The 18,173-nt window shown below is 36.5% G+C and overlaps 1 protein-coding gene across 1 annotated transcript in view; it reads right to left on the bottom strand.

The window, feature by feature from the left end:
* The window catches only part of PEAK1 (pseudopodium enriched atypical kinase 1), a 152,532-nt gene extending 143,427 nt beyond the window's left edge, over positions 1–9,105 (bottom strand). The window contains exon 1 of the mRNA XM_037502056.2: positions 9,066–9,105. The gene's annotated coding sequence lies outside the window, so the exon portion shown is untranslated. The remainder of the gene's footprint in view (positions 1–9,065) is intronic.
* Positions 9,106–18,173: the final 9,068 nt, after the last annotated feature.

Below are 18,173 nucleotides of genomic sequence, written 5' to 3' on the forward strand. Positions count from 1 at the left end.
TGTGGTATTATTTCCTCCCTTACATGCCTGGTAGGATCTGCCATCTGGAGCTGGAGTTTGCTCCAGTGGAAAATTTAAAACTCCAAATTCAATTTCTTGAAAACCTAGGACTTTCAGTTTAACTGTTTAAACTTTCAGTTTTTAATGAGTGTTTTGACAGGTTGGGTTTTTCAAGAAATTTTTCCATTTTACTTGTTTTTTGAATCTAATGGTCCAAAGTTTTATTTTTTCATATTTTATCTGTTGATAAATATTTGGGGCTCTTTCCACTTTTTGGTTATTGTGAATAGTGCGTCTATGAACATTTTGCATAAATATTTTTTGAGACTCTATTTTCAATTTTTTGCGTATTGCTGGGGCAATGATCATTTTATATTTAACATTTTGCAGGACCATTTAACATATTTAGAGAGAATCAAGCATTTCTCATCCCCACCAGCAATGCATATAGTTTCCAAATTCTCCACATTCTTGCCAACATTTGCAATTTTCCAGATTTTTGGGTGGGTGGGTATGGTATCTGATTATGGTTAACACCCATAATTGTCTTAAAAACACGAACACCTGGGCTTCCCCTAGTGGCGCAGCAGTTGAGCACTGGGTTGCGAGGCTGCCTGCAGCCTCTGCAGCGCCAGTTTGATCCCCGGCTACAGGCGAGGGTCCCACAAAAACAAAACAAAACAAAACAAAAACGAACACCTGTCTGATGATTTGGGGAGACTGTGAATGAAAGTGCAGGTGTCCTGATACTTCTCCCGTTATTGGCAGATGGGCAATGGGATAGAGAAAAAATACTAGCTAAGAAATCTATCTGGAAATAAAGATGCTGATTTGCTCTTCCCGATTTTGCATCTAACCAAGGCATCTGTGTCTTGTTTCTTTTTAAACATTCCTCATATGAAACCCACCTGTGCTTCAGCACCAGTCATATGATGGCCCAGAATATATCATCAGAGGTTACAAAACCAGAAGGTTTTTAATCCCTTCCTCTTTATATGCCTGGGCCAGATTCCAAGAAGAATGCATTTCTTAGGGATCAATAGCCTCCTTTCATTTTTACAATCTGGCATTTTCAGATAAGCTTTCCTACGACCATGTGCTATAACTGTTAATCTTCAAAATGTACAAGCCAAATGATAACACTAATTTTATTCTTCCATTATTATGTGGCTACTACATGGGGTCAATTACTTCAGCACTAAAGTGCCAGTGGGGCTGGGAATAACTGGCTTGTCGATTACAAGCATTTTTGCAGATTTCCAGTTTTTCAGTGTTACAAGAATATGGCAGGTGAATTTCCCTTCTAGTAATAGAAACAAGGAGGTTCTTCACAATGATTATGCTCTTCAATCACTTCAAATGTTTAGTACTATTCCAACTTGTAATTAACTTAAAACATTGTTATCCCTAATACCAGGCAGGGCTACACCCTAGGTGAAAGGACTTTTAAGTTCTACTAAAAATACAGATGACATATTCTTTCCCTGGGTCATCTCACTATGTTTTCAGAGAATATTTTCCCATTCAGCACAACTTACTTATTACTTAGTATTGTTTTGCTGGTAGTACATGTTTGGAAGAATTTCTACCACACAGTAGTCATTCCTTAGTAATTTCATTCTATTAGAGAATATTTCTGTTGCAGTTGTTCAGCTGTAATTTTTTTTAATTTTAATATTAGACATGAAAATTCTAACATGAAAATATTTATACACTCTATGTTCATATCAATAGCCAAGTCATGGAACCAACTTAAGTGTCCAGTGACAGACAGCTGGATACAGAAATTGTGGAAATATATTCAACAGATTACTGTTTATTTTAAAAAATGAATTAATGCCTAGGGGACAAAATGGATGAATCTTTTTTTTTCTTTAAATATTTTATTTTATACAATTCTTACATCTTTTTTTCATCTTTGCACAATGTATGCATTTTCATTTTGGTTATATTCCCCATACAATTGCACCTCCCCCCTTGACTCTAGTCCTTCCTTTCCCCGCCGCTCCTCCTCCAATTCCCGCCCCCCCCCCCATAGTGTGTCTCTGGTTTATAGTTGCTTGTTGATTTTGATTTTTACTTTGTATTAATTAGTCTTTTTCCTGGTCTCTTATTTAGGTTTTCTAAATTCCTGCTATGAGTGAGACCATCCGGTATTTTTCTTTTTCTTTCTGACTTATTTCGCTGAGCATGATCCCTTCTAGCTCCATCCATGTTGCTGCAAAATGCATGTGTTTATCTTTTTTGATTGCTGAGTAATATTCCATGGTGCATACACACCTCATCTTCTTGATCCAGTCATCTATTTTTGGGCATTTGGGTTGTTTCCATAGCTTAGTTATTGCAAATAGTGCTGCTATAAACATAGGCGTGCAGGTGCCCTTTGGAATTGATGTTTCTGTGTCCTTTGGGTAAATACCTAGGAGTGGAATTGCTGGATCATATGGAAGCTCTATGTTTAGTAGGTCCAGAAATCTCCACACAGCTCTCCATAGTGGTTGGACCAGTTTGCACTCCCACCAACAGTGCAGGAGAGTTCCTTTTCTCCACAACCTCGCCAACATTTGTTGTTGCTAGTTTTTTTAATATGTGCCATTCTCACTGGTGTGAGATGGTATCTCATTGTAGTTTTGATTTACGTTTCCCTGATTACAAGTGACGTTGAACATTTTTTCATATACCTGTTGGCCATTTGCATTTACTCTTCAAAGAAGTTTCTTTTTAGCTCTTCTGCCCATTTTTTGACTGGATTATTTTCTTTGTTTTTGTTGAGTCTCATCAGCTCTTTGTAGATTTTTGTGATCAGTCCTTTATCATTAGTGTTGTGTGCAAAAATGTTCTCCCAGTCAGCGGGGTTTCTCTTTGTTTTGGTTATTGTCTCTTTTGCTGTGCAGAAGATTTTTAATTTGATGTAGTCCCAGCTGTTTATCTTTGCCTTCACTATCACTGCTTTGGGTGATGTGTCTGTAAAGATGTCTTTGATGTGCAAATCACGTAGTGTTTCGCCTATATTTCCTTCTATGTATTTTATGGTTTCAGGTCTTATGTCTAGCTCTTTAATCCATTTTGAGTTGGTTTTTGTGCATGGTGTTAGGTAGTGGTCAAGCTTCATTCTTTTGCATGTAGCGACCCAGTTTTCCCAACACCATTTATTGAACAAACTTTCTTTGTTCCAGTGCATATTCTTTGCTCCTTTCTCAAATATTAGTTGACCATAAATCTGTGGGTTTATTTCTGGATTTTCTATTCAATTCTCAAAATGGATGAATTTTGAGGTGATTACAGTAAGTGAAATCATCAGAAGATGAAGGAGATACTGGATGGTTTTACTTATCTGTGGACTATAAATAACCAAACATATACTGGCAATGCATAGCAAAAATAATTCTTAGATTCTGTGAAAAAATATATCAGCTACCAGAGAGTGTGGTAGGGGAGAGAGGAGAGGATAGGTCACAGGAATGGAAGTGCTGAGAGAGGGGTGAGTGAAGCCTGTGCACAAACAGAGGTACGAAAGTGTAACCCCAAAGTTATATAGTTATGTAAATAACTGACAGATTAATAACAAAAATGTTAATATTAGAGCAGTTGTAAACCTACAAAAATAACTGTCTTCCCAATTAAAATCTTTAAAACAAGTTTTAAAACCTACAAAAGTTTTAAAACTTACACTCTTCTAAAAACACAATGCAGTTAACATGACAGTGAGAACAAAACCACATACAACAGCAAATCTCTACTGCTTACTAAGCATATCAGCTACTCTCCTATAATTCATTTTCAGCTTATATGAAAAAGTATATTTAAATAAATATCACAGATCAATGACAGATGCAAAAGTACATACAGTATATTACCATTTATACTACATACTGTTTGTAAGTACACACATAAGAATGTATATTCGCCAACCTCACAGAGCAATTATTTCTAGAGAAGAAAGGACAGGAATGAAGTTGGAGAGTGATACAAAGAGGAATTCAACCATTATCTAAATTGTTTTATTTCTTTTAGCAGCAACGACAAAATGTTAGCATTCAATTAATTCTTGCTGGTAAAATAATAAACATTTGTTATATTACTTTGAGTTTTTGTGAATTCTTGGAAATTTCAGAATAAAAATTTAAAGAGAAATAAAAGTTATTTTTTTAGAAGCAAATTTATATAGAAAAACAGTATGAGGAAGAAGCATCTCTCTTACAGTAGAGTAATATCTGACCAAAATATATTTTGAGCTATATAGTTTGAAAAAAATACTTAAAGAGATACTATAGTGGGTAAATACATTTGCCTCTTAGAGCTTCCATTTCCTTTAATGTAAAGGAAGGGTATCACACTAAAATATCTTGGATAACATCTTCAACTTCAAAAGCTTCTTTTCCCATAGAGCAGGTAGATATATCTCTAGATATCTCATTACCTTTGCCTAGAACTCTTTTCTCCTTTGTTACCCCTGAGAGTAAACTCCTATTTATCCAGGAACAGTCTTTGTGCTTTTGGAAAAATTTCTCTCACTCTTCCCAGGCAGGTAAAGCATGGAATTAAGCACTTGACCAAATGCTACCTATGTCCATTTATATGTTTGCCTGGCCTGAAAGATAGTGAGCCACTGAAAACAGAACCTGTACTGTATTCTTCTTTGTATCCCTGTACGTTTGCACAGTGACATGATTACAATCAAGAGAAAACATATACAAACCACTTAAATCTGTTATTAACACAAAGTAAGTTAATTCTTTGCCTAGTGCAAATATTTTTCTCAAGTAAATGTATGAACGAATGAATGAGTTAGCATGTAAAGAGAGCATAAAGTTCATTCCATCAGTCAGATAGGTTGGGTTGTCCCATGAGAAGCTAGGGGTATAATCCAGAGGGTCTCTCATCCTTCTCTCCAAAAAATCTGAGAGATCATTTTGAATTTATTGCCTTGGTTTAGAAAGCAAGAATGAAATAACTTCTTGTTATTCTTTGTTTTCCCTCATTTTATACAGCTTTACATGGGGGCCATGAAACACACTTTTTACTTAAAATTTTAGAAAATTAAGATTTACCGAATCTTGGATTGAAAACTATTCTAAGTAAGTAAAACATATAGATAATTATATTATACAATTGGCTGAAAGTACATTTAAACCCCTATTCTCAAGTGGTGGCTGAGAAGGAAAAGTTGTAATGTGAATAGGAGAGTGACTTAGTGGAAAACAGCAAACAATCCCTCCTAGAAACCCAAGGTAGCTGGAGAGCAGCACTCAGCATTCCTAGGACTCACCCGATCCCATCTACCCAGAGCAGCTCATAAAATAGTTGCTAGCTGGTATATTTTTTAAAACAATGGCATCGTCCTAGAGGTCTGCCAGGCAGGCATAAGACCTAGACAAACCTTGACCATATTTAAGCCAAAGCAGGAGGTGCCAGTGGATAAGATGAGGAGAATATGAAACTCACATCTGCACTCTCAGACTCCCTTACAGAGTATCTGTGTAGTTCACCTGAGTCACTTCACTAGCCCAGAAGGAACATGACCTTGCATTTTATAGAACTGAATTTACTGGATCACACTTAATGATGACAGGGTTTTTTTTTAATGTTTCATTTCAAAAAGAAATTCATAGGAGGTTGCAATGACATTACAGAGTGCTGGACAGCAACGGCCTTGTGTATCCTTCAACAAGTCTGCCCAAGTCACATCTTGCATAAATATGTGATATTAAAACCAAGAAACTGATATTGGTAAATATATTTTTATATTCAATGCCATTTTATCACGTGGGTAGTTTATTATAGCAGGAGATAGGATAGGGGACTCTGAAAAAGATTATATTATATTATATTATACTATACTATACTAATATTATATTATATTATATTATATTAATTATACTATATTATTATAGCAAGATAAAATGCCATTTTATCACATGGGCGTAACGTGATTACAGCAACTCCAGCAGCAGCTGGAAAACGGCCACTGAAAAAGAGCAGGTCTTGCCCCGTGGCCTGTGCTGCAGGGCTCAGGTTTCGGTATCACAGTCACAAACTATTCCTTCACTGCCAAAATCTCCCTTACGCACTTCCTTTATACATTCCCAAACCCATGGTAACCGCTCATCTCTTTTCCAGCACTATAATTTTGAAAATTTGAGGTTATATATATACATGATCTCACATAGTATGCAGCCCTTTAAGACTCACTTTTTTCTTTTCTTTTTTTTTTTAAGATTTATTTATCTATACAAGAGCTGGGGTACAGGCCAGAGGCGTGGGAGGGTGAGAGAATTCACCAGAGACAGAGCAGGGAGCAGAACAGGCCGACTGACTGAAATACACTGCTGAGGGGAGCAGCGGGCGAGACAGGACAGGTCTGCTGCGCCATGTGAGAATCTCCCTGGCCAGCCGGGAATCGAACCGGCGCTGCAGAGGCTGCGGACAGCTTCAGAGCACTGCGCTCAGCCCGCTGTGCCACTAGGGAGACCCAACACTCACTTTTTTTACTCAGCATAATGTCCCTGAAATACATCCAAGTTGTCAATAGTTCATTCCTTTTTATTGTTAATATAGTATTCCTTGATAGATGCACCACAGAGAATTTAAGTATTTACCTATCTTAGGACATGTGGTTGAGTGCAATTTGGATCTATTACAACAAAGCTGGTATGAACATATACATACATGTTTTTGTGTGGATGTGAACATGTGGGGATAAAGAGAACAGTAAATAAGGCTTCATGGGGGGACAGCTAAGCCAAAAGGTCAGTTTTGTAATTTTCCTCCAACTATCTCCTTTCTCTGTCCTTTATCTCAAATAAAATATGGGTTTAATGAAGTTATATTCAAGTAACTTAAACTTTCACTTTGTGTAGATTCTGTTTTCTTTTATATTACATAATGACTAACACCTTGAGAACATAATCAAGAATTTGATAAATTAAAATATTGACAAATTGCTGCTGCAAAAGGAAGATAATATGTACATCAAGGGGGCATAATTTTACAAAGTCAAAATGAGGATACTGCTAATAATAAGACCTCTCTTTACCTGCTACTAGGTAAAGAAGTAACTTCAACAAGTCATATTGAATATTTGTAAACTAGAATAAACTTCTGGTTAAAAGTTCAGGCTGCTGAGTCAGAAATACCTGCTCTATCTCTAACTAGCAACTGGAAATTGGACAATTTACTTCATTTCTTTGAGAACTGTACAGACCAGAAATTGTGTTAATGGCACAAGTAGAAGTTTGATTCCATTCCATCTTCAAAAGCCACAGCAGAATTGGGAATCTAGAGACACTCAGCTTGGATAGGAGCATAAAAATTAAATAATACATAAATGCAGATGATCATCTTTGATCTTCTTTAATTCTGCATCCCTCCTGGTTTCGAAGTACTAACTTCAGAACTGGACTTGATGGGAGAATCAATGTAGTCCTCTTATCTTATTTTGAAGAGAGGTCAAGTTCTGACCCATTCTAATTTGTTCTTGAAAATATTATAAACTTACATACATTTTGTGTGAAAAGTGAATACAAAGTTGGTGTGCAAATGGTGGAAATTAATGATTAGAAAAATTCACCATCTGTGGATTACAATGATCTTATCCATGGTTACTTAAACTTGCTAAGATGGATTTAAATGGAGTTAAGAGTTTGACAAGAGTTTATTAAAGTCTCACAATAAAATTTCTGACAACATAGTTTGTTTGGGTTTATTAATGAAGCTGTAATTTAAGATTACAGAATTAGATATAATTAAATAGGTAAAGAAAACTATATCATTAAAAGAGAAGAAAGAGAAATTTGGTGACTTTCTATATATCATCTCACTAATATAAGTGAACACTTAACACTTTAATTTCTGTGTATTTCAAAAGTTGCTTCCTTCAACTTTATTTTTTTAATGGAACTTATTGGACGTTTAAAAAAGCTAACAGTTGCTATGTGGTGGGAAGAGACAAGAGCACAGAGATGTTCTAACTAGAGATTCAAATACTCATTGGAGAATTTAAAAAATGGGGTTAAGACATTTTACCAAGGTTAATGTTAGCATTTTATCAAGGTCAGTGTTAGGGGAGAGTAAGCAGAACATTAATTCTTTTATGTACTATTTATTCTGGGTTATACTTGCCAATTTGAATAATTTCCTTGAAATAGAGGTCATAATGTTTCTTAGAATCATTAGTATTCACAAAAGAAACAGTATTTGAATGATTTTTCACATCTCTGTATTTCACAAGAAGATTGAAGTTTTAAACAATTGAACCTAATCACTACCAAGACATAGTGACTCAGGCAAACAAATGATTATCCCTCAAAATCAAATTAATAAACTTCCCATGAATAAGTTCTAATTGTTCACTAAGATGCTTAAAACATTTGCAAACATTTAAGTTTTGTAAAACATGCATTGAAACAATTTTGGATGAAGATCAAGGAGATTTAAGAAGGCTGATTAAAAAATCAAATATTTCTATAATTGCTTTTTTCACTCTACTTGAGTAGAGTGAACTCTTAACTGGAACTGTATCTTTTATAACTCTAAATTCCCAAGAAGGGGAGCAAAGCAGAAAATAAAAATTAAGTAACATAATAATGAAAGCTATAAAGCTAAAAAGATTATGAGACAAGATGTTAAATAAGAAAAACTAAAAAACAACATGAAATAGAGTACAGAAAACAAGACTAGAAAGCCTTTGGAGACCTGCTAGAATACCACCACTTATGCTTGTCTGCATTATCTATGAAAGGAAAAGACATTTGGTTAAGGATGGACTTACAAATGTACTGGTACTATGCCATATCTTACTTAAATAAGCTTATCTGTTTATAAGTTAAAACATTCAGAATGGGGAAAAACAGTAAGAATTACTTAATCAATATTAAGGTCAATTACTAGGGGCCAAAATAAAACCTGGCTATGCTAAATTTAAAGTTACAAAATTAGTAGTTTCATTTATACTTTGGCAGTTTAATTTATACTTTGGTATTTGTAAAGTATTTAAATTTAAAAAGAAATTCTTTCAAGTCATCAAAGTTTTGGTGGAAACAACATGAAAGGAGAACTTTGGTTACCATTTAAATTTGAAGTACTTCATCCATTTCAGTGACCAAGGAGGGTCTAGCAGCTATCATTACATTCCTTTTAATTTTCAAAGTGCTTCTGAGTCCTTCTAAGATGAATATCCTCTCTTTCTTGCTTCTCATTCCTTAACTTATTTCCTGAAGACAGCAATGTTTACTGAAAGAAAGAAAAAAAAAAGAATTAAAATGCAGTGTAAATGTTTTAAATATTGGATGTCATTCTTTCTTTTGGGATATTCTTAATTGTGCCCTTATACAACAATTACATTTGGTCTTAGTCATTTACGAAGTAGCTTCCTTACTGAGGAGGAGACAGGGATAGAGCATCACATACTCAAGTAACCTGTAAGAGTCAACGAGCACCGGTGCACGGGAAACCTGCAAAGCTTCATTTGATTTTGTCCTTGTACACTTTACTGGGCTAGAAGTATAAGAACACTAACTGAATGAAAAATACTAAGCTCTATTTAACGTTTATAAAACTTTAAATCTAGAAGTCACAATGTCCAACTCTGACACAGCCAAGTAAAGGAAGAAGGAAGTGTTATCTCCAAATACAAAAATTTCTCTAGTCACTTTCAGAATAATTTTAGACTCAAGGAAGAAATAAATTTATAAACTGGAATGTAAAATATCAAATAAAGTAAATTAATTTCTATCTATTTCTGACTTTTGGACATACACACAAATATATATATTTATGTTTTAAATTAGTCCAACCTCTAACATGCTTTCTCTGTAATGCCAAATACAACAAAAATAAGTAAGTTAAGCAGAAAATAAAAGACAAATGACTACTTTTAAAAAATGTGATTACTTTTAAATAACTCCTGATTCTATTTACATATTATGGAATTGAAACTTTCAATAACAGTATTTAGAAAGGATGTTTTTTTCTGTCTACCATCAAACAACATCTAACTCCAATACAGCCAGGTGATTCATGAGAAAAACAATACCCAATATTCTTACAGGAATAGTATCTATCACTTCACGTGGCACATAATAATGTTAAATGTATCACAAATACATAACTGAAGTCTTGATGCCCAGGATTATATATATACATGGTGACAAAGTTACTTAGTCTTCTTTCCATTACAAGTCTTTAAAGAAGAGAGTTGGAATTCAGGCCAATTTTGACATTTTAACATGAAAAAAATTGAACAAATTTGTACAAATATTGGTACAGTAAGATCTTAAATGATTTGCCAAGGGTGGGTGCTTGACCAGTTACAAAACTCAAATGAGAACCCAGATCTCCTTACTCTATCTTAACCTTTTATAATCCCTCCTATATTCCTGTATTCCTTTCCTCTCACCCTCCAAAACTGTTTTCTGAGTACTTTATTCTTAGACATAGAGACAGTTCATCATAATATGGTCACTGCAAGCTTACCCAAAAACTACATCAAACTAAAAAGCTACTTACTGTACAGTGCAAGAAACTATAACTAAGATGAAAATTCACCTTAGTTGGGAGAATGGGAGAAAATATCTGCACACCATACATCTATAACAAAGGACTGATATCAAAGATACACAAAGACTCACAAAACTCCACAAAAACAAAACAATCCAATCAAAATATCAGCAGAAAAACTAAACAGACACCTCTCCAAAGAAGACATTAAAATGGCCAGCAGACACATGAAAAAGTGTTCACACGTATGCATTATTAGGGAAGTGCAAATCACACTGCAAGAAGATACCATCACACACCTGTGAGACTGACTCCTATCAAAAAGGCCAGAAAGAAGTGCTGGTGAGGATGCAGAGAAAAGGGGACCTTCCTACAGTGCTGGCAGGAATGCAGACTAGTCCACCTTTAGGGAAAGCAGTATGGATGTGTTTCAAAACACTAAAAATGGATCTACCATTCGACCCAGTAATTCCATTCTTAGGCATCTATCTAAAAAATTCAAAATCAGTAATTTGAAAGGAAACCTGCACTCCCATTTTACTGAAGCACTATCTACTATAGCTAAACTATGGAAACAACCTATGTGCCCCAGAGCAGGTGAGTGGATCAAGGACATGTGGCATATACACACAATGGTATACTACTAAGTGATCAAAAAGATAAACTCATGCCTACGGCTAAGTGGATGGAGCTTGAAAGGATAATGCTAAGTGAAATAAATCAGAAGCAGGGGAGCCTGATGGCACAGCGGTTGAGAGCTGGGCTGCAAGCTGCCCACAGCCTCTGCAGTGCCGGTTCGATCCCTGGCCACCAGCGAAGGTCCCACATGGCGCGCAGACCTCTCCTGCCGCCCGCTGCTCCCCTTAGCAGTGTATTTCATCAGTCTGCCTGTTCTGCTCCCTGCTCTGGCTCTGGTGTATCTTCTTACTCTCCCATGCTTCTGACTGTACCCAGTGCTTGTATAAATAAATAAATAAATCTTTTTAAAAAATCAGAAGCAGAAAGACAAATACTGGATGGTGTCACTACTATGTGGAACATAATGTAACTAACAGCAGATAAAGACAAGCTGAAAAACTAAGCCTTAACAACTGACTACAGAACTGAAGCAGCAAGGGATTCATGGGGGAGAGGAAAGAACGAAGAGGGAGGAAGCACAGTGGTCTATGGTGGTGAAATATGGATGAGTTGGGGGTGGGTGAACCATGGTACCTGAGAGGGGTACCCCAATATCACCTCGTTAAAAATGAATTATTTTTTAAAAAGAAAATGGTATATTTCTCCGTAGAAACAGTCTATATTTTCATTACATCCTCCTTTTAACTTCTTGACCATATTTATAACAGCTGATTTAAAGCTATTGTCTCCCGACTCCAACATCTCGATTGAACCTTTTTTCTCTTAACTATGGGTGATGTTTTCCTGTGTCTTCACATGATTAATGATTTTTGGTTGTATACTGGACAGAGTGGATGAAAAGCTGTATCAACTCTATTTTCTCATCTTTTTGTTTTTTTTTCTTCTAAGAGGAAGCTACTGGCTAATCATCTTCAACTTGTGGCTGCTTAGTTTCATATTTCTTTACTGTTGCTTCATACTCTGTTAGGGAGGTGTGTTTCAATTTAACCCATAGTCTTAAAACAAGTCACTTAGGCACTGGACAGTCTTTACAACCAAGACAGGGTCTGGCTGAGACATCAATGGAAGCCCTGATATATCTGGTAAGACTCAAATGCGCAACCTGGGCAGTAATAGTACCTTAACTCCTTTCTATAAGCTATCACTTTCTGCTGCGCTCTACAGTCTGTTTACATATGTAAACTTCGGGATCAGTCAAAGTATTGAAAGAAATACATAAGCAGATGTTGAGACTCTCCACTTTGTGACTTTGTCTTTTCTGGGGATTTTAACCACTGAATTTCAGAACAGCTTATATTTTGTGCTCTAAGTGGCTAAGAAGGTTATGTGACAATACTACAGAAGTAAAGATGGTAAAGAAAAATAGGATGTAGTCTCAAAATTGTGACCTAAGCAGAAAATTCCCTAATTCGTGCAAGTGGGGACACTTCAAAGGCAAAAACAATAGAAGGTTGAGAGACACCAAGGCAAATCCATCATAAGTAAATTGTGGATCCAGTCGCATGTGCTAATTTGGGAACATTAATAAGACAGGTATATTTGAAACAAAATAGGAAGGGAGGAATTTTTTTTTAAAGATTTATTTTTATTTATTTATACAAGCACTGGGTACAGTCAGAAGTGCAGGAGGGTGAGAGAATTCACCAGAGGCAGAGCGGGGAACAGAACTGGCAGACCGACGAAACACACTATTGAGGGGAGCAGCGGGCGCAGCAGGAGAGGTCTGCGTGCCATGTGGGACCCTCGCCGGTGGCCAGGGATCAAACCGGCGCTGCAGGGGCTGCGGGCAGCTTCGCAGCCTAGCACTCAACTGCTGTGCCACCAGGGGAGGCCCAGAAGGGAAGAATTTAACCATGCATAATTAAAAGGATGAAAGGTGCCAGTTAGGAAATAAGATAAATTAGACCTAAGTCCCAATTTCCCACTGGCTGAGGATCCTCTGATATAACCTTTGACATAAAATCTCTCAAAAACTTTTAGGCTCAGTACTGTGCCATCTAATTACTTTGCTATTTACTTTAATATTAGGGAACGGTAGTTCAAATAAAATATCAAAACTTAGAATTAATAAAAATTTTTTAAAAACCCAACAATAATGGCCTCCCCTGGTGGCGCAGCGGTTAAGCACTGGGTTGCAAAGCTGCCCGCAGCCTCTGCAGCGCCAGTTCGATCCCCGCCCGCCGTTGGAGAGGGTCCCACATGGCGCGCAGACCTCTCCTGCCACCCACTGCTCCCCTCAGCAGTGTAGTTCGTCAGTCTGCCTGCTCTGTTCCCCGCTCTGGCTCTGGTGAATCCTCTCACCCTCCCGTGCTTCTGACTGTACCCAGTGCTTGTATAAATAAACAAACAAACAAATAAATAAATAAATAAACCAGAACAATACACTAGGTATTCTATACTTTTTACATGAGAATGTTTTAACCATATATATATAGAGACTGTCAAATCATGGGTCAAATCTGGCTAGCTACCTGTTTACAAAAGGCCTACAAGGTAAAACAGTTTCTATATTTTCAAACAAGTGGAAAAATAGATTAAAAGAGCAGTATTTTGAAACATAACAACTAAATTCAAATTTTATTGTCTCTAAATAAATTTTGTCAGAACACATTTTGCTCATTTTTTAGTTTGTTCATAGAAGCTTCTGCACTACAAATGTTGAGATGAGTTATGACAGGGACCTTCGGACCCACAAGGTTTAAAATATGCTCTAGTCTACCCTTTACAGAGAGCATTTGCTAGTTTCTGATATAAAGTATACTCAATTGCTATAAATTATATTCTAAGATTATAGGCATTTTATTTTAAAACATTAGGTCAAATGGTTAATTTCAGTCCTTCTCACTGGTATATTATTACTCCTTCATGTTTCTAACAAAATGGTTAAATAATAATTTTATATTTAAAGTGACTATCCCATAATGGAGAGCAGTTTTATACACTCAAAAGATCCATTTTCCTGATTTGTGAAATTTATTAGATACAACAAATCCCTTTCTTTGGGTCAGTTTATGCTTTAAAAATTGCAGTGGACCTTTGGAACTGAAAAATAATGGTTCTCATAGTCAATCATTTATACTATGAAAAAGTGAAATAAGGGTTAAATATTAAGACAAAAATTAATTCTCTCAAGCTTCAGAATCTTGTAAAGGTGTTAGCACTATAACTCACTCTAGAATGATTCAACTTCTGTTTGTGGCCACGAGAAGAGTAAATGGGTCCAGAATAATCTCCCCACTGCAAGCAACTGAAAGTATAAATCACAGGAAAGGACTATGTTCCAGACACAGGCAATGCAGGACCGTAATATTAGAGAAAGAGAAACAAACAAGGAGAGCCCTACCATCACCAAGCCTCTAGAAGTCAGGAAGCAAATTACCACTCCAGTACAGAGAGCAAGAACCCAAAATAGAGCCTGGTGATCTTGTTGACTTGAGGAGACAGAGGAAAAAGTACAAGGAAGCCAAAGTTTCTAAAATTCTCTGGCAGAGTTCCAGAAAGGAGGGAAAGAGTTTTAGTAATTTAAATGAGGGCATCCTCAGTTAAATAAAAATCTGTACATGAGAAGGGTATATTTTCTTGAGACCAGCCAAGAAGAACTACTAAGGAAAGAAAGTCACCAAAGAGTTGTAAGACAAGAATTCTGAGAGCTGTCAAAGGGCCAAGAATTCAACAAATTCCTTCAAGGAGAAGGGGAAAAGCTTGTTGAATATGCAAGGCAATCAGTAATGACCGCATATGGCTATATCACTTAAGCAAGGAAAAGGTGTCTTAGAATAAAAGCTTTTCTATGCATGCTTAAAAAAAACTTGAAAGACTAGGAAAGAGCAAACTAATAAACAGTTTTGAAGAGTTGTAAGGAAAAGAAATCCAATATTCTTTAAGGTTATACCACAAAATCAAGAAATATATGGAAAATCAACAAATATCAGATATTTAATTAAAAAGCAATAGATATACAAAGCAGACAAAATGGCCCATTATCAAAAAATATCAGTCAAGAGAAAGATCCAGAAATTACACTCATGATAGAAATAGTAGGCAGACTACTAATTGAAAGGGTTATTGTAAGTCTTCTCTATATTCAAGGATGAAAATGAAAACAGGAGGAACACTGTACAGAGAGAAATTGGAGATTTACAAAAATAACCAAATAGAGTTCCTAGAAATAAAAAAACATGAAATATGTGAAAAGACAATTTCACTGGTGGAATAAGCAGTAGTTAATATATTGCAGATTAAAGAAATTAGTGATCGCGTAGACAGCAATATAATCCATCCAAACTGAAGTTCAGAGAGAAAAAAAAATGACAAGTGAGATAATGGAAGAATACTGTTATAAAGGGTTTACATTATATGAGAAGTGGTATATTATTAGAGAGCAGAATGTAACAAAAGATATAGTGTAAATCCTAGAGCAACCACAACAATAAATAAGTAAATGAATAGTGATAAAAAGAGTAAAGTAATAGAGAAAGTCAAATGGAATCTAAAAGCAGAATTAATTCAAAGGAGGGGTTAAAAGGAAATACATTAAAAGCAAGTGGATAACATACACTATGGAAACTAAAATCTTAAGAAAATTGGGATAGGCATATTGATATCAAACAAGATAGAAGACAAAACGCCAAAGATAGAAGGGCATTTAACAATAAAGGGGTCAATTTTGTTTAAAAGATAAAATAATTCTAAATGTGAATGTACATAATAACAGAACCACAAAATATACCAAATAAAAACTGACAGAACTAAAGACAAAAACACATATACAAAATTCAGTTGGAAACATTAACATTCCTCACTCAGGAACTGAAAGAACAGTTACACTAAAATTCCAACAACAAAAAAGACTTGACTACTGAAATAAATCTTCACAAATTAAAAAAAAATCAAAATTATATGCATCATATTCCCTTATCATAATGAAATTAAATTAGAAATCAGTAACAGAAAGATATTTGGAAATTCCCAAACATTAAAGAAATATTAAATAAGAAATAACACACTTGTTAAAAAAAATAAAATAAACCAAAGGCCAAATAAGAAATTATGAGGGAAATTAGAAAGTATCTTGAATAAAAAGGAAAATCCAATCTACCAAAACTTTTGAGATACAGCTGAAATGGCTATTTGAGATAATAAAAGGGGCCTCCCTGGTGGCACAAGGGGTTAAGACACAGCACTATGAAGCTCTCTGCAGCCTCTGCAGGATGAGTTGAATCCCAGGCCAGAGAGGTGACCCACATGGCACAGCAGACCTGTCCTGTCTTGCCCGCTGCTCCCCTCAGCAGTATATTTCAGTAGATCTGCCTGTTCTGCTCCCCACTCTGTTATCTGGTGAATCCTCTCACCCTCCTGCATCTCTGGCCTGCACCTTAGCTCATGTATGCATAAATAAATAAATCTTTAAAAAAAGATAATTTATAGTTTTCTATGGTTATATTTGTGGGAAAGGATGGCAAGACATAACTAAAATCAATCATCAAACTTCTACAAAAAGCAGCTAGGGAAAAAGTAATGAATGGAACCAAAATAAGCAGACAACAACAAACAATAGAAATAAATAAAAATATACAACTGTAAAACAGAGAAAGATAAATGAAACCAAGAGTACATTCTAAAAAAAGAATGTATTTGGGGTAGATAGAGGCAGAGTGAAAATACTGGGCTCACCTCCATATACTCGCAGCTAGATTGCAGCAGGACAAAGCCAATTAACTCCTGAAGGAAAAACAGATGATTACAGCACATGCTAGTAGTAATGTCCAGAGCAGGGGGACTCCAGCATGTAGCGGACAGTGCCAAGCAGGTAAGCTGTCCAGGCAGGTACCTGGGAGGGCCTCGTGGGCCAGGGAGGGACTCGTGGGCAGCAGAATGGTACTGGTAAGGCCCTTGCAAAGTAACGCCTGGCAGACCTCAGTAGGTCCCGAGCCCCAGGACAGGACCCTGAAGCAGATCTGCCACACTATGCCCCAGCAGACATTGGTGCAGACCTCAGAGAGCTCCAGAGAGGGTCCTGGAAACAGCCCCACTGGCAATAGCCCTAGGCAGACACCAGCAAACTCTAGCACACAATCTGGAAGCAGATCCACCAGAATATGACCCCAAAGAACTCTGCTCAGGCCTCTTCAAGTTCCAGGGCTGGTCCTGCAAGCACCACACCTGCAGAAACTCTCAGCACACCCCAGCGAGCACCAGGACAGGACCTGAAAGCAGATCCTCCATGCAGGCATTCCCATATTTCCACGACCTGAGACAAGTCCTGGAAGTAGCCTACCACCCCTGCAGACCTCAGAGAACCCTGGGAAAGGGACAGGAAGCAAGACTGCTACAGCAGGCCCTCAAGGTCCTGCAGCAACATAGACCAGGTAGGTCCTAGCAAGCAATGAAGCCTGGCCCCACAGATATTATTCTATTGCTTTATAAGATGTAACTAATAGGGGAAACTGGATAAATGATACACGGGCCCTCTCTATACTAACTTGGCAACTTCCTGTGAATCCGTATTTCAAAATAAAAAGTGAACTAATTTTGTGAATACATTCGGAGTTCACTATCAGCATCTCAATGATATGTACAGTAAATTTTTCCCTTTTCTCTAATAATAAACAATCATAGTAGTAGCTTTATTCATAATAGCTAGAAACTAGAAATAAATGTTCGCTGATAAGTGAATAAATAAGTGAATAGTTATGCATCATACAATGGAATACTACCTAGCAATTTGTAAAGTAGTGGGTGAAAAAACTTGCACATGTTTTGAGGCCAGATCCAAAGCTGAGAATTAAAGACTGGCTCTGACAGATCTGAGGCATACAGCAGGGGAAGGGGAGGGAGAGAGGTCAATATAGGGGAGGAAAGAGCAGAAGGGACTGTGGTGGTAGATCACTGGTCCTATGGTTGCAGGAGAACTACAGGGACTACATCTAAGGGGAGAAATCAAATAATGTACAAAAACGAGTAATTCTGTAAGAAAATAAATAAATAGACTGGCTCTGTTCAAGTCTTCCTCAAATGCCATTTCCCTACATTTCATG

This window comes from Talpa occidentalis, unplaced genomic scaffold (assembly GCF_014898055.3).
Source record: "Talpa occidentalis isolate TD23 unplaced genomic scaffold, MPIMG_talOcc4v2.1 talOcc4.11, whole genome shotgun sequence".
Lineage (NCBI taxonomy): Eukaryota > Metazoa > Chordata > Mammalia > Eulipotyphla > Talpidae > Talpa > Talpa occidentalis.